A 21604-nucleotide genomic window follows, 5' to 3' on the forward strand; every position below is an offset into this window, starting at 1 on the left:
CCCATCTAACAAAGGTCCCGTTGTATTGAGGTAACTTTCTTTGCTGTCCACTACACCTCCAATTTTGGTATAATCTGCAAACTTACAAACCATATGTCATATCTTCACACTCAAATCATTTATAAAAAGTGAAGAAAAGTAGTGGACCCAGCACTTATTCTTGTGGCACACCACTGGCCACAAGCAACCTTGCACCACCACCCTCTGTCTTCTACCTTCAAGCCAGTTCTATACCCAAATGGCTAATTCTCACTGTTACATGTGATCTAACCTTGCTAACCAGTCTAACATGTGGAACCTTGTTGAACACCTTACTGAAGTCCACGTCCACCACGTGCCTCACCTTCATCAATCCTGTGTGTTTTTTGAAGTAACAATCAAGTTTGTGAGACATGATTTCCCACGCACAAAGCCATGTTGACTATCCCTAATTGATAAGTTGGAAATAGATATAGTGACCATATAGAAAATGGAGCTTAGAATGTTAACTAAAATGGCTGAAGCACATTGGCTATATTGCCCAGCATCCTGAGCGAACAATTTGCTAATACAGCAACTTGCACAGGCTGGGTAAACATGTCCAATCCCACAGATCTGAGAATGACATAGTACCAGCACTAGGTCAAAGGGCAGCCATCAGAGGAGTACTGGAGCCTTATGGTCTAGCTGTAACACTAATGAGGTTTGAATGTTTACATTTAAAGAGCATCTCTGAGATTTGACTGTTGCCTTGAAGAGTTAGAAAAATAATGGGAGTTAATGTCTGACTTTAAAGATAGTGTTAATATCTTAACCAGATGGATGCTGGTGTCTGGGTGTTAAGATTTAGAGCATTTTTTGATGTGTAAGCTTACAATTAAGTATACTTTGATTAATATACTTTGCGATAGCTTAATGACACGGGACTCTGTATTGCGTGAGAAGTTATGTATAAATGTAACAACTTTCCCTATCAACGGTGAGAGAATCCACTCTTTAGTACCCAGTGTGGTCTAAGTGGCTTTTCTCTCCCAAGCCTTGTTAGTATATTCATATACTGATAGTCTTGAATAAAAACAGTACTGTTGAAGTGTATTAATTAAGTGGTGGTTCTCTGTTCTTGGACAGGCGTTCACAGAAAGCCAGGTAACGTGGCTGAGCTTTCACATAATCAGACCTTGCCTTTCCAAATACATGCTGCAAATGTGTTGCTGGTCAAAGCACAGCAGGTTAGGCAGCATCTCAGGAATAGAGAATTCGACGTTTCGAGCATAAGCCCTTCATCAGGAATAAGAGAGAGAGCCAAGCAGGCTATACATGTACATCCTGTCCCTCAGGATTCCCTCCAACAACCTGCCCACCACCGAGGTCAGGCTCACTGGTCTATGGTTCACTGGTTTGTCCTTACCGTCCTTCTTAAACAGTGGCACCACATTTGCCAACCTCCAGTCTTCCAGCACCTCACCTGTGACTATATAAATATCACAGCAAGAGGCCCAGCAATCACTTCTCTAACTTCCCACAGAGCTCTCAGGTACACCTGATCAGGTCCTGGGGATTTATTCACTTTTATGCATTTTAAGACATCCAGCACTTCCTCCTCTGTTATATGGACATTTTCACGATGTTATTATTTATTTCCTCAAGTTCTCCATCTTCCATGACCCTTCTTCATCATAAACATGGATTCAAAATACTCACGATCACGATCCTGACTACACCTTCTGAGTGTAGTCAGGATTATTTGCTTTTGTTTCTAAGTTTGAGCATCCTCAGTATTTTTGCCTTCGCGCAGTAAGGACAATGTAATAAAACTATGAAGAAAGGATTTCTTTCGACGATTGGGGCAACAACTTCTCCACCAAAACGGAATTGTTCGACACAAGTCACGTGCCACCGCCCTCCCCTCGCGCCCAGCCGCAAACTGAACGCTCTAGCCCCTCCCCCTAAACCAACTCCTCATACGTCACCGCCTTCCCCTCGCGCCCAGCCGCAAACTGAACGCTCTAGCCCCTCCCCCTAAACCAACTCCTCATACGTCACCGCCTTCCCCTCGCGCCCAGCCGCAAACTGAACGCTCTAGCCCCTCCCCCTAAACCAACTCCTCATACGTCACCGCCTTCCCCTCGCGCCCAGCCGCAAACTGAACGCTCTAGCCCCCCCCAAACCAACTCCTCATACGTCACCGCCTTCCCCTCGCGCCCAGCCGCAAACTGAACGCTCTAGCCCCCCCCAAACCAACTCCTCATACGTCACCGCCTTCCCCTCGCGCCCAGCCGCAAACTGAACGCTCTAGCCCCTCCCCTAAACCAACGCCTCACCCCGTCACCGCCCCACCCCCAAAGAAACGTTCCCATGGTACCGTCCAATCAATCCCCCACACCCCTATGGTCCCGCCCTTGCAGCATTTCCCCTCCCTCCCCACACCGCCACTCATTCTCTTCCCCTTAACTCCGCCCACGTGTCGTTCCCGTCCCCGCCGATAGGCCCTCTCTGAGTGACGTCAGTGTCGTGTCCCCATTCACCGTGTGGTGTTTCCGCTCGCGGTGTGAGCCCGCTCTCCCTGAGGCAGGGACCATACCCGCTGGGTCAAAAGCGCCTTATGTAGGCCGCATCACGTCGTTCACTGTGGAATTGGGAAAGTGGCAGGCGAAGATCATCTTAACACAGAGAGAGTTTACCATAGAAGCCTGGCACTGACAAAATTTGTAGCCTGAAGTTAATTAGAGATAAAGGATTCTGAGACTGAATGAGAATTACTTTACTCATGAAATTTGTTGAACTTCACAAGTGAAACCCGTTGTTGTAGTGCACGGGTGAGCCAGTTAACACGTGGAGTCACCCCAAGCGACTTCCACTTCGCTGGTAAACTCCTGATCTGAGCTTAGCTTCAGGTTTAAAACTTCCCGAGACGTGGGACCTGTTTTAAACGGTAATTCTTGCTCCATGTCATTCTTGCACTATTTTACAGATACTGCTGTTATTATCTTCTCAATATAAGTCCTTGTGGTCGACATTTTAAATTTAGCTGTTTTTGCTGCTGAGGAGTGTCGTCTGGTTTAGTCTTGGTAGAGTCAATGCTGTAAAACTAACTTCATCATTTGCATTTATTGGTTTATTTCACCATTATAGGTATTTTTAATTTTCAGACTTTGTCTCGTTATGTGATATGCCAGCAGTGATTGACCTGTTGTACAGTGGTAGTACAGTACACTACTATGGAAGTAAAATACTATGAATGCTGGCGTGGAGAAACTCAGGTCTGACAGTGTCTGTAGTGAAAGTAAGAGACTTAATGTTTTGAATCTGGTATAAGAGTTATTCCAGACTTGAAATGTTAACTGTTTCTCTCTACATAGATGCTGCCAGACCTAAGTTCCTCTTGTATTCCACTTCTTATTGTACACTGTAACATTCTCAAAAGGTGCTTTTCATTGTTTGTGGCATCAGATGAATGATAGTTAAGCTTAACAGATAAATAAAAAATACAATATCTTGCAGTGAATGTTTTGGTTTCAAAATGTACCATTGATTTGTGAGGAAAAGAGAAGAATCACTGCAAAATATTCATTGCTGAATACAAATAGATCAAACCTATTAATTATTATGAAAACATCTAAAGCAACTTTAGAGAACTAAATATTCCATAATATTTGACTTTTAAAAGGGACAGACAAAATGGAAATGTTAGAAAGATAGTTCTGGTAATTAGAATTGAGACCAAGATAGTGGCTTGGATTTTCCGATGGCTAGGAAGTTATTTCAGTTCTAGATCAAAAAGTCTGCATGGGGAGCCTGCAGAATCCTCACTGTACCAAACTCCAAAGGAACTGCCTTGGATATTGAATTTTCCACTCAGCAGTTCTGTTACGACTGGACCCCTCAAAGTCATAGAGTCATAGCGATGTACAGCATAGAAACAGACCCTTCGGTCCAACCTGTCCAGGCCGACCAGATATCCCAACCCAATCTAGTCCCACCTGCCAGCACCTGACCCAGGTCCCTCCAAACCCTTCCTATTCATATACCCATCCAAATGCCTTTTAAATATTACAATTGTACCAGCCTCCACCACTTCCTCTGGCAGCTCATTCCATACACGTACCACCCTCTGTGTGAAAAAGTTGCCCCTTGAGTCTCTTTTATATCTTTCCCTCTCACCCTAAACCTTTGCCCTCTAGTTCTGGACCCCCCCCCCCAACCCCAGGGAAAAGACTTTGTCTATTTATCCTATCCATGCCCCTCATAATTTTGTAAACCTCTATAAGGTCACTGCTCAGTCTCCGATGCTCCAGGGAAAACAGCCCCAGCCTGTTCAGCCTCTTCATGTAGCTCAAATCCTCCAACTCTTGTAGATCTTTTCTGAACCCTTTCAAGTTTCACAACATCTTTCCTATAGGAAGGAGACCAGAATTGCATGCAATATTCCAACAGGGCCTAACCAATGTCCTGTACAGCCGCATCATGACCTCCCAACTCCTGTACTCAATACTCTGACCAATACAAGAAAGCATATCAAACGCTTTCTTCACTATCCTATCTACCTGCGACTCCACTTTCAAGGAGCTATAAACCTGCACTCCAAGATCTCTTTATTCAGCAACACTCCTTAGGACCTTACCATTAAGTGTATAAGTCCTGCTAAGATTTGCTTTCCCAAAGTGCAGCACCTCGCATTTATCTGAATTAAACTCCATCCGTCACATCTCAGCCCATTGGCCCATCTGGTCCAGATCCCGTTGTAATCTGAGGTAACTCTCTTCACTGTCCACTACCCCTCCAATTTTGGCGTCATCTGCAAACTTACTAACTATACCTCTTATGCTCGCATCCAAATCATTTATGTAAATGACAAAATGTAGAGGGCCCAGCACCGGTCCTTGTGGCACTCCACTGGTCAAGGCCTCCATTCTGAAAAACTACCCTCCACCACCACCCTCTGTCTTCTACCTTTGAGCCAGTTGTGTATCCAAATGGCTAGTTCTCCTTGTATTCCGTGAGATCTAACCTTGCTAACCAGTCTCCCATGGGGAACCTTGTCGAACGCCTTACTGAAGTCCATATAGATCTCATCTACCACTCTGCCCTCCTCAATCCTTGTTGTTACTTCAAAAAACTCAATCAAGTTTGTGAGACATGATTTCCTACACACAAAGCCATGTTGACTATCCCTAATCAGTCCTTGCCTTTCCAAATACATGTACATCCTGTCCCTCAGGATTCCCTCCAACAACTTGAAGTCAGACTCACTGGTCTATAGTTCTCTGGCTTGTTCTTACCACCTTTCTTAAGCAGTGGCACTAAGTTAGCCAACCTCCAGTCTTTCGGCACCACACCTGTGACTATCGATGATACAAGTATCTCAGCAAGAGGCCCAGCAATCACTTCTCCAGCTTCCCACAGAGTTCTAGAATATATCTGATCGGGTCCTGGGGATTTATCTACCTTTTATGTGTTTCAAGACATCTAGCACTTCCTCCTCTGTAATCTGGGCATTTTGCAAGGTGTCACCATCTATTTCCCTATATTCTAGATCTTCCCTTTCCTTTTCCACAGTAAATACTGATGCAAAATATTCATTTAGTATCTCTCCATTTACATTGGAATCCTCTAAATTCTCCAAAGAAATTATGTAAACTAATTATGCAGGAAAAATCACATTGTTGAAAACATTCTTAACTTCTGAGTAAGTATTAAACTGAACCCATAGGTAGCTTGCACACCTCAACTACACCACCCAGAACCTGACCTCATCTTGTGCCTCCCCTGGTGTGTAATAAGCATGCAATAAGCGTACATTCTTTTGAGGCATAGAAACCTGGTAGACCAGTTGCCACATGGTAGATGCATTAAAAGATACTCCGAAATCAAAAGGAGAGGCTTGTAATATTGCCAAATAAAATATTGTAAAGGAGGATGAAGAAATTGACAGGGAAAGAGTAAAGAGAATATAACAGACTATCATAGATTATAAGCATTTCTATAGGTATAAAAAAACAGGTATTAGTAGGGTAAACTTGGTCTTTCAAATGGAAAAATCTGTATTCTGTTAAGGAAGTGGCAGAGACACTATGCTAATACTTTGAAGCAGTCCTGAAGCTAGAAGGTGCAAAAAATATCCTGGAGAAAAATGGAGAATAGGTCTAAGGAAGAAAAAGGAATTTAAATACATCAGGTTTAAGTTAATAAATTCTAAAGAAAGTAATGGGGCACTAAGTAGTGATAAATAGCCTCAGTGCCTTCATCCAAACGTCATAAACTTTCAGGGATGTGTGGGTTCGGTGCATTAGTCAGGAGTAATTGCAGGATAAGGGAATGGGTCTGGGTGGGTTACTCTTTGGAGAGTAGGTGTGGACTTGTTGGGCTGAAGGACTTAAAATGGGATGGCGCGGTGGCTCAGTGGTTAGGACTGCTGCCTCATAGCACCAGGGTTCTAGGTTCGATTCCAGCCTTGGGCAACTGTCTGTGTGGAGTTTGCACATTCTTGCCGTGTCCGCGTGGGTTTCCTCCGGGTGTTCCGGTTTCCTCCCACAGTCCAAAGATGTGCAGGTCATGTGAATTGGCCATGCTAAATTGCCCATAGTGTTAGGTGCATCAGTAAATGGGAAATGGGTCTGGGTGGGTTACTCTTTGGAGGGTCGGTGTGGACTTGTTGGCACATTTTAGGAAATCTAAATCTCAAGTCTAAAAGTGATAGACATAGCCATGGTGGATGGAGTAGTTTGATCTCCTAGAATTCTGTAGATTCTTGAACCATTCACAAGGATTCAAGGATAGCAAACATAATACTGCAATTTGAGGATGAGTAGAGAGTATATGAAATCAAAACCTGTTGTAGGCAAAATGCTAAATTATTAGGGACGTGATAACAGGATACCTAGCATTGAATAAAATTAACTAGAGGCTACCTGGAGTTTGAAAAGGAAAGCTGTGTTTGATAGTTGTTTTTTTGGAGGATGTAATTAGACCATAAGACGTAGGTGCAAAAGTAGGACGTAGGTGCAAAAGTAGGACTTTGGCCCAATAGGTCCAATTTGCTATTCAGTGCAATCGTGGCTGATCTCATTCTCAACTCCACTTTTTTTTGCTTTTGTCTGAGTAACCCTTGATTTCCTGTAATGAATAAAATCTCTCAACCTTGCATATACTTAATGACCAAGCCATGATAATGCTTTGTGATAAAGAATTCATAGATACACAGCCTTCTGAAAGAAGAAATTCCTCTTAATTTGTCTTAAATGAGATCCCTATTCTAAGATTATGCTGTTTGGTCCCAGACACTCCCATAAGGGGAAGCAGCCTCTGTACCTACTCTGTCAGGCTCCGAAGAATCTCGTGTGTTCCAACTAGGTCTCCTCTCATTCTTCAATGAATATTTACTTATGTACAGGGGAATATTGGCCTTTAGCCCAATTACTTTACCTCTTACTTTTTTCTCTTCTGGTTATTGTTTATCTCCCCTCCCCCAGCCCCTTTATAATTTAATGTTTGGAATATTATTAGTATCTTCTGCCATAAAGACTGATGCAGAATATTTTTTAACCATTTTATTGTCTGACTTACCATTATTTCCCCAATCTAATTTTGATGGGCCCTATGTTCACTGTTGCCTTCAGAAAAGCTCTTACTATCTATTTTTGCTAGTTGGCTCTCGTAGTTTCTTTTTAGTTATCTTTTGTTGGAACTTTTACAATGTTCCAATGCTCCGGTTTGCTACTAATATTTGCCACATTGTATGTTTTTTAATTCAATTAATTTCCTTAACTTGCCTGGTTATCGACAATTGGTATACCCCCCTTCCTAGAATTCTTCTTTCTCACTAGAATGCATCTTTGCTGTGAGTCAAAGCAAAATACTGCGCTGAAAATTTTGAAGCAAACTAGAATGGTGGAGAAACTCAACAGGTCTGACCATAAGTGTGGGATGATGTACTTTGGAAGAAACAAGATGAGGGAGTACTTAATGACTGGCAGGACACTGGTTAGCTTAGAGGAACAGAGGGATATTGGAATAATTATTCACAAATTCCTGAAGTTGGCAGAACAAGTGAATAGGATAGTTAAGGCATATTGCTTTCATCAGTTGTGGCATTGTGTATAAGAGCAAGGATGTAATGTTGGTGTTGTATAGATCATTGGTCAGGCAGCTGGCATACTGTGTGCAGTTCTGGTTGTGATAGCACTAGAAGGGGTCTAGAGAAGGTTCATCAGGATGTTGCCTTTGGATGGGGAAATTGAGCTATAAAGAAAGATTAGATAGACTTGGATTATTTTCTTTATAGCAGAAGAGACTGAGGGGAGACGACCTGAGGTATATAAGATGGAGGGGTATAGACAGGATGAGTAGCTGTTCCCTTTGGCTGAGGGGTGAATCACAAGAAGGCACAGTCTTAGGGTAGGACCGTGACATTGAGGGGGTTTGGGGGTAAAACGTTCCTAATCAGTGGGTGGTGGAAATCTGGATTGCACTGTTTGGGAAGTTGGGAGAGGCTGGAAACCTTAAAACTGTTAAAAGATATTGAATGAGTACTTCGAGGATCTGAGAGAAGTGCAAGAAATTGGGATTAGCGCACTTTTAGTTATAGTTATGTCAGTACAGACTCGATTGGCCAAAGGGTGTATGAATCTGAGAATCACGTATGGAGAGAGAAACAGAATAAACGTTTTGTATCTGGTATGACTTCTTCAGAACTGAACTCTTCAGAATGACTATTTTAAGATGTTTACCATTGTTCATCAATCATAGTTTCTTCTAAACCCTCTTCCCAGTCCACTCCAGCTACATTGCCCTCATTCTCATTTAAATTTAGCACAGTGGTTTTCAATCCAAGTTTCTCAATCAATTTGTATGATTGCTAAGTAGGACGTAATGGATAAATTTATTGGATTTTCAACAAGGAAGGTGATAGTATGCCACATGAATTTATTGACAAAGTTCCGACTTTTGGGATTAAGAGCAAATTAGCATGGATTTTTTTTTTAGATTAGACTTACAGTGTGGAAACAGGCCCTTCGGCCCAACAAGTCCACACCGACCCGCCGAAGCGCAACCCACCCATACCCCTACATTTACCCCTTACCTAACACTATGGGCAATTTAGTATGGCCAATTCACCTGACCCGCACATCTTTGTGACTGTGGGAGGAAACCGGAGCACCCGGAGGAAACCCACGCAGACACGGGGAGAACGTGCAGGATTGCCAATGGATAGAAAACTGTGTAGGAAGAAATAGACCATTTTGAGTTGTCAGGCTATAATTATTGAGGCACAAAAACAATCTGTTCTTGGGCTTCAGTTGTTTACAACCTATGATAGAAACCATATCATAACACTTCCAGGCAGGTTGATTAAAATAATTAGATAGGGAAACCAAGACCCTTTGGGCTGCAGAGGCCTGGATTCAAGTCCCATTGCTCCAGAGGTTCATAATAACATCTTTGAACAGGGTGATCTAAAAAAAATAGATAAGGAAACCATGTTGGGACATATGCAAGCAAGTTGATTAACATAATTAGATAAGGAAACAAAGCTCTTGTGCAATGGTAGTGTCCCTACCTCTATATCCAGAGACCCAGGTTCAATTCCCACCTACTCCAGAGGTATACAGTTGCAACTCTCAATAAGTTCATTAGAAAATATCTAGAAGAGTGAAACAAGTACAGTTTACATGTAAGTTTGTCACTGCTAAATTAATTGGGAAAATAAGAAAAAAAAACATACATGTTGGGTGAGTGGGCAAGCTTATGGCTAGTGGAATGCAATATGAATTTTGTGGGAAGCCGAGAAAATGTGTGCTGGGTCTCTTGCTGAGAGATTTGTATCATTGATTGCAACTGGTGAGATGCTAGTAGACTGGAGGTTGGCTAATGTGGCGTCATTATTTAAGAAAGGTAAGGAAAAGCCAGGCAACCATACACCAGTGAGCCTGACATCAGGATTTACATATATTTGGAAAGGCTAGGACTGACTAGGGATCGTCAACATGGCTTTGTGTGTGGGAAATCCTGCCTCACTAACTGCATTGAGTTTTTTGAAGAAGTGATGGAGGATTGAGGGCAGAGAGATGGATGTTTTGTATATGGACTTCAATAAGGCACTCAACAAGGTTCTGCATGGTAGACTGGTTAGCAGGTATTCCATGGTTAGCATGGAATCTTGGGATTCCATGATCACTTGGAATACAGAGAGAACTAGCCACTTGGTTAAAAAATTGGCTCGAAGATAGGAGACAGGGTGGTGAGTGGCTTTTTGGACTGGAGGCCTGTGACCAGTAGTGTGCCATAGAGATTGGTGCTGGGTCTATTGCTTTTGGTCATTTATGTGAATCATTTGGATGTGAATATAGGAGGTACGGTTGGTAAATTTGCAGATGACACCCAAATTGGTGGTGTAGTGTGGCAAAGAAGGTTACCTCAGTATTATGGGATCTTGATCAGATGGGCCAGTGGGCCAAGGAATGGCAGATGAAGTCTAATCCAGGTAAATCTGAGGTGCTGCATTTTGAAGGGCAAGTGAGGGCATGAATTTTACTCCCCAGGACGTGGGGAGTGTTGCTAAACAGAGTCCTTGGAGTGCACATTCATACTTTTGTTGAAAGTGGAGTTGCAGATAGACAGGTTAGAGAAGAAGGTGTTTGTTGGTTAGTGCATTGCGTATAGGATTTGGGAGGTCACGTTTTGGCTGTACAGGACATTGGTTAGGCCACTTTTGGATATTATGTGCAGTTCTGGTCTCCCTCCTATCGGAAGGATGTTGTGAAACTTGAAAGGATTCTGAAAAGATTGACAAAGATGTAGCTGGGATTTGGAGGGTTTCAGCTGTAGGGAGCAGCTGAATAGCCTGGGGCAATTTTCCCTGGATTGTTGTAGGCTGAGGTGTGATCTTTGTAGAAGTTTATAAAATCATAATGGATATAGATAGGGTGAATAGTCAGGTCTTTTCCCCAGAGTAAGGGAGTCCAAAACTAGAGGACATAGGTTTAAGTGAGAGGGGAAAGATTCAAAAGGGATCTGAGGGGCAACATTTTCATGCAGAGGATGATGCATGTATGAAATGAGTTGCCAGAGGAAGTGGTGGAGGCTGGTACAGTGATAATATTTAAATACATCTGGATGGGGACATGAATAGGAAGGATTTAGAGTGACGTGGGCCAAATATTGGCAAATGAGACTAGATTAATTTAGGATATCTGGTCGACATGGACGAGTTGGACCAAAGGATCTGTTTCCGTGCTGTACATCTCTATGATTCTAAACACTACATTGAAACATGAATAAAAGAAAGCAGAATTTAGAATAACGTAACTGACTCAATATAGTAACTATTACTAATTAAGTGTTCCAATACAATACATCCCATAAATACACCCCTTGGCAAAAAAAAGTAAATTCAAATACAAATTCTTACCGACAGGAGGGAATAACTTCCAGAGAGAGGTTTCAGAAGAAAGTCAGAGGTGTTCTTTACTGAAGTTTGCAACTCCCCTGGACTCTCATCATGTGACTGCTACAGCTACAAAAGAGACAATTTTTAAAAAATCTGAACTGGGAGAACTGGCCACTCCCCATCTATTTTAAACTAGACTCTTTGGCACCTCTGCCTTTACGACCTGTCTTCAAAAAAAAACTGAAGATAAAATAATCTTTGTCATACTGCTGTTTATACAGCTGCTTGAAAAGTCTGATTACAAACTAGCTGTAGCAAGCATGTTGTGTATTAAATGGAGATTTGTCCAGCAACAAGTATCTGGTCTGTGGGCAAGTGACCAGTTGTTGATGATTGGCTCCCAGGTGGCTGAATAGCTTGGGGGTGTGAATATTCTGGTCGGAAGCAATTGGACTTTTGTAAGGGGAAGGGCTGTGTTTCTGCTCTGCAGTATAAAATGTTCTAGCTGGAATGAAGTCAGTTTATTTTGTCTCATCAGCTGCTGTAAGCTGTGACTTGAGTTCAAAGTTTGTGAGAAGATTTGTAGCTCGGATGCTCGTTGTTGTGGTTCTGTTCGCCGAGCTGGGTAACAAGTCAAAGACCCTTGAGTGTGAACAAACCACTCTGTGGCCCTTCAAACAAGTGAGTGTGTCCGAAAAAGGGAATATTGAGAAACGGCAGTCTGATCAGCGAAAGGGTCACCTCAGCAAACTCTGTGGTTGGAACTGAACTATATTCCTTGTGTTTCCCTCTGCCCATAATGTCCATTTATTTTTGAGGGGGAATTTTTGAAATGGTTAGAGTTATATATCAGTGATTCATAACACTTAATTTGTTACTTGAATACATTTATTTTGATAAATAGTAATTTTTTAAAGCACTTTAATCTGGCCTGTGCTTTCTGTCAACTTCGGTCTAAAAGATCGTTCAGAAAATTTTGTGTAATTAACTTTTTTGATCACTTGGAAATAGCGGGACTTATAGAACTTAAAGTTGGTGAGTCTACTACTGCTGAAGTCAGGGCATTCTGTGCCCCTGTTACTCTGAGTAAAGAAACTACGTCTGACATCTGTCCTATATCTATCTCCCCTCATTTAAAGCTATGTCCCCTCAGGCTAGCTATCTCCATCTGAGGAAAAAGACTCTCACTGTCCACCCTTTCTAACCCTCTGATTATTTTACATGTCTCAATTAAGTCACCTCTCAATCATCTTCTCTCTAATAAAAACAGCCTGAAGTCCCTCAGCCTTTCCTCATAAATCCTTCCCTCCATACCAGGCAACATCCTAGTAAATCTCCTCTGAACCCTTTCCAGTGCTTCCACATCCTTCCTATAGTGTGGTGACCAGAACTGTACATAATACTCGGAGTGTGGCCACACCAGAGCTTTGTACAGTTGCAGCATGACATCACTGCTCCAGAACTCAATCCCTCTACTAATAAAACCTAACACACCATATGTCTTCTTAACCATACTAACAACCTGGGTGGCAACTTTCAGGGATCTATTACATGGACCCCAAGATCTCTCTGCTCATCTACACTACCAAGAATCTTAGCCCAGTACTGTTTATTCCTGTTGCCCCTTCCAAAGTGAATCAGTTCTCACTTTTCTGCATTAAACTACACTTGCCACCTCAGTCTAGCTCTGCAGCTTGTCTATGTCCCTCTGTAACCTGCAACCTCCTTCAGCAACATCCACAATTCCACTGACCTTAGTATCATCTGCATATTTACTAACACATCCATCTAGGTCACGTATAAAAATGACAAACAGCAGTGGCCCCAAAACAGAACCTTGCAGTACACCACTCGTGACTAAACTCCAGGATGAACATTTCCCATCAACCACCACCCTCGTCTTCTTTTCAGCTAGCCAATTTCTGATCCAAACCGCTAAATCACTCTGAATCCCATGCCTCCATATTTTGTGCAATAGCCTACCATAGGATACCTTATCAAATGCCTTACTGAAATCCATATACACCACGTCAACTGTTTTACCCTCATCCACCTGTTTGGTTACCATCTCAAAGAATTCAGTAAGATTTGTCAGGTATGACCTACTTTTCACAAAATCATGTTGACTATCCCTAATCAACTTATTCCTCTCTATAAGAAATAGGGATTATAATTATAACCTTTTCCAACACTTCACCCATAACCGAAGAAAGGCTCACTGGTTTATAATTACCAGGGTTGGCTTTCCTCCCCTTCTACAATATAGGGACATTTGCTATCCTTCGGTCTTCTGGCACTATTTCTATAGACAGTGATGACATAAAGATCAAAGCCAAGGACTCTGCAATCTCCTCCTTGGCTTCCCAGAGAATTCTAGGATAAGTCCCATCTAACCCAGGGGACTTAGCAATTCTGGAAAGTGTGAAAATAGTTAGCACAGCCACCTTGTGAACCTCAATCCAGTCTAGTCCAGTAGCTTGTATTCTCCTCGACAACATTCTTTTTCCAGCGTGAATACTAAGGAAAAATATTCACTTAGCACTTGCCCTACCTCCTCAGACTCCACACGCAACTTCCCACTACTATCCTCGACTGGCCCTAATCTCCCGCTCTGTCCCGATTTCCGTCCCCGCCCCAATTCCTGCCCCACGCCTAACCCCGCCCCCACTCCCAGCTCCAGCCCCACACCAGGTCCTAGCTCCCAGCCCTGCCATATTTTCACCATCCCTCCAGAACTACTCCTCTCTGAGTTTTAAAGATCAGTCCTTGACAGAGGCCTCACCTTCATTCCCCTACACTCTCTCGGATTAACGAGTTCAACATGCGGCGAGACATCGAACAATTCTTCCGTTGCCTTTGCCTACTTCTTCTACCAGGATTCTCGCCCACCCTCTGACGATCCCTTCTCCCGCCTCCAACACACCCCATCCACCTGGACCCCCCGTGCTGGCCTCTTACCTGCCCTTGATCTCTTCATAGCCAACTGCCAGTGCGACATTAACTGCCTCAACCTCTCTAGCCCTCTCACCCACTCCAACCTCTCACCCTTGGAACGTGCAGCCCTCCACTCCCTCCATTCCAACCCCAACCTCACTATCAAACCTGCAGACAAGGGAGGTGCAGTAGTAGTATGGTGCACCGATCTTTATATTGCTGAGGCTAAATGCCAGTTCGCGGTCACCTCCTATTGCCCCCTTGACCATGACCCCCCCCCACCACCAAACCACCATCTCCCAGACCATCCATAACCTCATCACCTCAGGGGATCTCCCATCCACCGCCTCCATCCTCATAGTCCCACAACCCCGCACCGCCCATTTCTACCTCCTGCCCAAAATCCACAAACCTGACTGCCCCAGCCGACCCATTGTCTCAGCCTGCTCCTGCCCCACCGAACTCATCTCTACATACCTTGACACGGTCCTGTCCCCCTGAGTCCAAGAACTCTCCACCTACGTTCGGGACGCCACCCACGCCCTCCACCTCCTCCATGATTTTCGCTTCCCCAGCCTCCAACGCCTTATCTTCACCATGGACATTCAGTCCCTGTACACCTCCATCCCCCATCACGAAGGACTCAAAGCCCTCCGCTTCTTCCTTTCCCGCCGTACCAACCAGTACCCTTCCACTGACACTTTCCTTCGACTGACTGAACTGGTCCTCACTCTGAACAACTTCTCTTTCCAATCCTCCCACTTCCTCCAAACAAAAGGAGTTGCCATGGGCACCCGCATGGGCCCCAGCTATGCCTGCCTCTTCGGAGGATATGTGGAACGGTCCATCTTCCGCAGCTACACTGGCACCACCCCCCACTTTTTCCTCCGCTACATCGATGACTGTATTGGCGCTGCCTCGTGCTCCCACGAGGAGGTTGAACAGTTCATCGACTTTACCAACACCTTCCACCCCAACCTCAAATTTACCTGGACTGTCTCAGACTCCTCCCTCCTCTTCCTCGACCTTTCCATTTCTATCTCAGACAACCGACTCAACACGGACGTTTACTATAAACCTACCGACTCCCACAGCTACCTAGACTACACCTCCTCCCACCCTGCCCCCTGTAAATACGCCATCCCATATTCCCAATTCCTTCATCTCCGCCGCATCTGCTCCCAGGAGGAAAAGTTCCAATACCGAACAACCCAGGTGGCTTCCTTCTTCAAAGACCGCAATTTCCCCCCAGATGTGGTCGACGATGCTCTCCACCGCATCTCCTCCACTTCCCAATCCTCTGGCCTTGAGCCCCACCCCTCCAATCGCCACCAAGACAGAACCCCACTGGTCCTCACCACCACCCCACTAACCTCCATATACATCGTATCATCCGTCGTCGTTTCCGCCACCTCCGAACGGACTCCAATTTCCCTCCCCTCCCTCAGCATTCCGAAAAGACCACTCCCTCCGTGACTCCCTCGTCAGGTCCATGCCCCCCACCAACCCAACCTCCACTCTCGGCACCTTCCCCTGCAACCGCAAGAAATGCAAAACTTGCGCCCACACCTCCCCCCTTACTTCCCTCCAAGGCCCCAAGGGATCCTTCCATATCCACCACAAATTCACCTGCACTTCCACACACATCATTTACTGCATCCGCTGCACCCAATGTGGCCTCCTCTATATTGGGGAGACAGGCCGCCTACTTGCAGAACATTTCAGAGAACATTTCTGGGACACCCGGACCAACCGCCCCGTGGCTCAATACTTCAACTCCCCCTCCCACTCCACCAAGGACATGCATGTCCTTGGACTCCTCCATCCCCAGACCACAGCAAGACGACGGCTGGAGGAAGAACGCCTCATCTTCCGCCTAGAAACCCTCCAACCACAAGGGATGAACTCAGATTTATCTTTTATCTTAGTCTGCTTGGCACATTTTCCTCATTCCTGAAGAAGGACTCATGCCCAAAATGTCGATTCTCCTGCTCCTTGGATGCTGCCTGACCTGTTGCGCTTTTCCAGCAACACCTTTTCAACTCTGATCTCCAGCATCTGCAGTCCTCACTTTCTCCTGGAAGATTTTGGCCCTAATCTGATTCAAGTCATTCTTTATTCCTGATATATCTATAGAAAGCTTCAAGGTTTTCCTTGATCGTACCTGCCAATGACTTCTCACGTTCCCTCCTGGCTCTTCTTAGCTCTCTCTTTAGGTCTTTCCTGGTAACTTGTAACACTCAAGCATCCTAACTGAGCGTTCATATCCCATCCTTCCATAAGCTGCCTTCTTCCACTTGACAAGGGATTCGACTTCTTTCGTAAACCACGGTTCCCTCTCACGACCACTTCCTTCCGACTTCCTTCCTGCCTGACAGGTACATACTTATCAAGGACCTGCAGTAGCTGTTCCTTGAATAAGCTCCACATTTCAATTGTGCCCAAGCCCTGTTGTTTCCTTCCCCATCCTATGCACCCTAAATCTTGCCTAATTGCATCATAATTGCCTTTCCTCCAGCATTAATTCTTGCCCTGCAGTATATACCTATTCCTTTCCATAGATAAAATAAACATAACTGAATTGTGGCCACTGTCACCAAAGTGTTCACCTACCTAAATCTAACACCTGGCTAGGTTCATTACCCAGTACCAAATCCAATGTGGCCTCACTCCTTATTGGCCTGTCTACATACTGTCAGGCAACCATCCTGCACACATTGGACAAAAACTGACCCATGTAACGATAGTATTTCCAGTCATATTTGGAAGGTTAAAGTCCCCCATAACAACCATCCATACTCTCCCTCCTATCCAGAACCATCTTTGCAATCCTTTCCTTTACATTTTTGGGACTATTTGCAAGCCTTTAGAAAACTCCCAATAGGGCGAACTATTCTTTCCTGTTTCTAACCTCAGCCCTTACTACCTAAGTAGATGAGTCCTTAAACGTTCTTTCTGCCACTGTAATACTGTCTTTCACTAACCATTCCACCCCCCCCCCACTCTTTTATTATCTTCTCTGTTCTTACTGAAACATGTAAATCCCAGAACCTGCAACAACCATTCCTGTCCCTGCTCTATGTCTCTGAAATGGCCACAACATCAAAATCTCAGGTACCAACTGATGCTGCAAATTCACTCACTTTATTCGGATGTTCCTGTCGTTGAAGTAGACACACTTCGAACCACCTTCCAGCTTGCCAGTGAACTCTTATGACCCTGAAACCTCATTTCTGATCTCACTGCTCCCAATTTCCTGGAGACTGGAACTGCAGGTTAGTTTCCCATTCCACTGCTGAATTAGTTTAACCCTTGCGAATAGCATTAACAACCCCCACCCGCCCGCCGAATATCACTGGTTCAGGTGTAGACCATCCTGTCTATAGACATCCCACTTACCCCAGATTGAGCCCCAAGTGTCCAGGCATCCAAAATTCCCCCCCCGCCAAATCCCTGGAGCCCGTGTTCAACTTCTCTCTCTCCCTATTCCTTGCTTCGCTAGTACATGGCACTGGCAAAAAAAACAGATAATAACTGTTTGTTCTTGCTCTGAGCTTCCACCTAGCTCCCTGAATTTCTGTCTTAAATCCTCATCCCTTTTCCTACCTATGTTGTTAGTGCCTATGTGGACCATGACTTGGGGCTGCTCCCACTCCCCCTCAAGGATCCTGAAAACACAATCTGAGACATCACGAACCCTGGCATGTGGGAGGCAACACACCAACCGTGAGTCTCTTGTTCCCACAGAACGTCCTATCTGTTCCCCCTAACTATGTAGCCCCCAACGACTTGATTTTCAGCATGTGATTCCATTGAGGCACAACACCATGAATCACTGAAAGTTAACACATAAGTGTAAACAATTTGGACCGCAAATTAGGGTGGCACGGTGGCACAGGGGTTAGCACTGCTGCCTCACAGCGCCTGAGACCCGGGTTCAATTCCTGACTCAGGCAACTGACTGTGTGGAGTTTGCACGTTCTCCCCGTGTCTGCGTGGGTTTCCCCCGGGTGCTCCGGTTTCCTCCCACAGTCCAAAGATGTGCGGGTCAGGTGAATTGGCCATGCTAAATTGTCCGTAGTGTTAGGTAAGGGGTAAATATAGGGGTATGGGTGGGTTGCGCTTTGGCGAGTCGGTGTGGACTTGTTGGACTGTTTCCACACTGTAAGTAATCTAATCTAATCTAAATAATACTTATTGCAAAGAGATTGGAGTATGAGAAAATAATTTTTATTAAGGACATTGGTGAGGCCTGTACTGTAAGAAAGGTTTACTCTCCTGAACTAATCAAGTGTGTTGTTGCACAGAGGATTTGTAAAAAAGGTTCACTAAAACTGGGTTCCTAGGATGAGAGGGTTGTCCTGTTAGGAATAATTGAGTGGACTAGGCCTTTATTTCCTGCCATTTTGAAGAAAGATGATCCACTTAAAATCTTAAGTGGTTTGACATGCTACAAAAATATTTCCCTGTGTTGGGGAATCTAAACCAGAGTCTCAGCCTGACAAGAGTTGGCCATTTACAACTGAGATGAGCACATTTATCATTCAAAAGGCTGTTAATCTTGAAATTTCTACCCCAAGAGTTCTGTGAATGCTCAGTCATTTAGTATACAGGTTGTCCCTGATTTACTAATGTCCAACTTACAAGTGCTCATACTTATGATTAGATTAGATTGGATTAGAATTCATACAGTGTGGAAACAGGCCTTTCAGCCTAACAAGTCCACACCGACCCTCCGAAGAGTAACCCATCCCCCCCTCTGACTAATGCACCTATCAAATATGGTTGTTAACCATAGTGTTAACTTTCAGTGATTCATGGTGTTGTGCCTCAATGGAATCACATGCTGAAAATCCAGTCGTTGAGGACTACATAGTTAGGGGGAACAGATAGGACATTCTGTGGGAACAACTATGGACAATTGAGCATGGCCAATTCACCTGACCTGCTCGTCTTTGGAATGTGGGAGGAAACCGGAGCACCCGGAGGAAACCCACACAGACACTGGGACAATGTGCAAACTCCACACAGACAGTCACCCACTGCTGGAATTGAACCAGGGACTCTGACACTATAAGGCAGCAGTGGTAACCATTGAGCCACCGTGCTGCCCTTTTTTTCAAATTCTTGTATCTGTCATGATCTAATTATGAATGTGATCCTGTACATGGTTATAATTTTAAAGACTTAACGTACAAACATTTCCGGCACTTACAAACAGCTGCTTTCCATTATCCTGCATTGTGTTCTGGTTTACTTGGGAACGGAGTCCAGAACGGAACTTGTTTGTAACCCAGGGACTGCCTGTATTCAAAACAAAGTATTGTTTGGGAGTCAGTTAGCTCACTTTGAAGAACGGCTGGTTTGCATTGCGGTGTGAGGTAACCATGAAGGATTCTCCTCAATCTTTGCCCTTGCCTGAGACGTGGTGACCGGACGAGGTCAGCCCCATGGTCCAGTCAGACTATGATTTCTGTACCTTTCCAATATTGAGGAAAGAGAAGTTGAAGTGGATTGATGAATGTGGCTAAATGAGCAAACTTGAAGAGCTAAACGTGTGCTCCAGGTTGTGGTTCTTATGAAGAATTTTGATTTACTATGCAATTTGTTAATCTCCATCGGACTCATGTCTGTAGTTGAGATAAATTTAAGTTCTTTAAAAGAATCAGTGGTGAGATTTGGGTATGTTGAGGAAAAGGGAAAAATCTAAGACAACAGGAAAGGAGAGAAAAGTGAAGTTGAATTGTCACGAGATTCTTTCGATGAAATTGTTGCGTAATATTCGTTGTGGAATTGTGTTAAGACTTGCTATCTCAGTTAATGTTGTTTACTTGGGCCTCATTTCCTTCTGAAGAGAAAAAGTTGTTTATCTATTACGTCTCTTTACAAAGATGTCAGTTGTGCTGCAATAAATAAGTTGGTGCACTGTTACTTAGTGGCAAATCTAGAGCAGAGTTCAGAAACAATACAGCAGCATGATGGTCAGTTTACTGTCGGTGATCCCCATCTACTATCACTTTGTGAATCTTGCAGCACATTGAACAAGCGATGACAAAAGGGAATCATGTCCTTTTCAGTAATGATAGCAGCTTAAAAGTATTTTTAAACAACTTGTTCAGGCATGTTATTCCACAGCTCTCTGGAGCAGACGGGACTCAAACCTGGAACTTCTGGTCCAAAAGTAGGGCATCACAAGAGCCCTTTTTAAGAGCAGTTTAATGTGATTAAAACTGAGAATCTATCATTTTACCACAGCTATTAGCTCTAAATTTTATTTTTTTTTGTATAGATAACTGCTGAGCCTGTGACAATTGTCAGGTTGACCCTTCGATATAGAGTGACCCTAATTTTAGAGTATTGCTAAACAAAGAGACCTTGAAGTGCAGGTAATAGTTCTTTGAAAGTGGAGTCGCAGGTAGGTACAATAGTGAAGAAGGCATTTGGTATGCTTTCCTTTATTGGTCACAGCATTGAGTAGAGGAGTTGGGAGGTCATGTTGAGGCTGTACAGGATATTGGTTAGGCCACTTGTGGAATATTATGTGCAATTCTGGTCTCCCTGCTTTTGGAAGGATGTTGTGAAACTTGAAAGGGTTCAGAAAAGACTTAAAGATGTTGCCAGGGTTGCAGGGTTTCAGTTGTAGGGTGAGGTTGAATAGGCTTGGGCCATTCTCCCTGTTTTTGTGTAGGCTGATGGGTAACCTATAGAGATTTATAAAATCATGAGAGGTATTGATAGGGTAAATAGACAAGGTCTTTTCCCGAGGGTGGGGGAGTCTAAAACTAGAGGGCATAGGGTTTGGAGGGGGTGGGTGGAGGAGATTGGGACTTAAGGAGCAACTCTTTTCATGCAAAAGGTGGTGCATGTATGGAATGAGCTGCTGGAGGAAGTGATGGAGGCTGGTACAATTACAGCACACATTCTTTAACTGTGCTGTTTTCAACATAGTCATCTGCTGGGAATTCAGGGTCAGTGAATTTATTCAACTATTCAGTGCTTTCATTAGGAGTATGCATTAGAAACAAAAGTGTACATTATTTCAGAAGTTTGTTTATCCCAGAAGATAGGGACAAATTGTGTGGCCGGAAAAATTGGTATCCCAGAAAATTACATAAAATTGATAACCTCCTTTTAGGTTAACAAGCACATTTTTGTTTAATTAAAGGCTAAATTAAAATTGGGCATCTGTTATAGACTTTCATGTGCAGGATGGGGATGGTGCCAGCAAATAGAGACATAGAGCTGCAGAGCATGGAAACAAACCCTTCATCCCAACTCGTGCATACTGAGCAGATATCCAAATTA

General features: G+C 44.0%; 1 protein-coding gene across 2 annotated transcripts in view; it reads left to right on the forward strand.

Annotated features, from left to right (window-relative positions):
• The first annotated feature begins 2515 nt into the window (after positions 1–2515).
• Positions 2516–21604, forward strand: part of c34h18orf21 (chromosome 34 C18orf21 homolog) — a 69452-nt gene continuing 50363 nt past the window's right edge. The window contains exon 1 of one of the 2 annotated variants that reach the window (XM_060850194.1): positions 2516–2911. The gene's annotated coding sequence lies outside the window, so the exon portion shown is untranslated. Of the gene's footprint in view, positions 2912–19620; positions 19681–21604 lie in introns of those variants that run through there. The other variant, XM_060850195.1, reaches the window with a different exon arrangement.

The sequence above is a fragment of the Hemiscyllium ocellatum genome, chromosome 34 (genome assembly GCF_020745735.1).
Source record: "Hemiscyllium ocellatum isolate sHemOce1 chromosome 34, sHemOce1.pat.X.cur, whole genome shotgun sequence".
NCBI lineage: Eukaryota > Metazoa > Chordata > Chondrichthyes > Orectolobiformes > Hemiscylliidae > Hemiscyllium > Hemiscyllium ocellatum.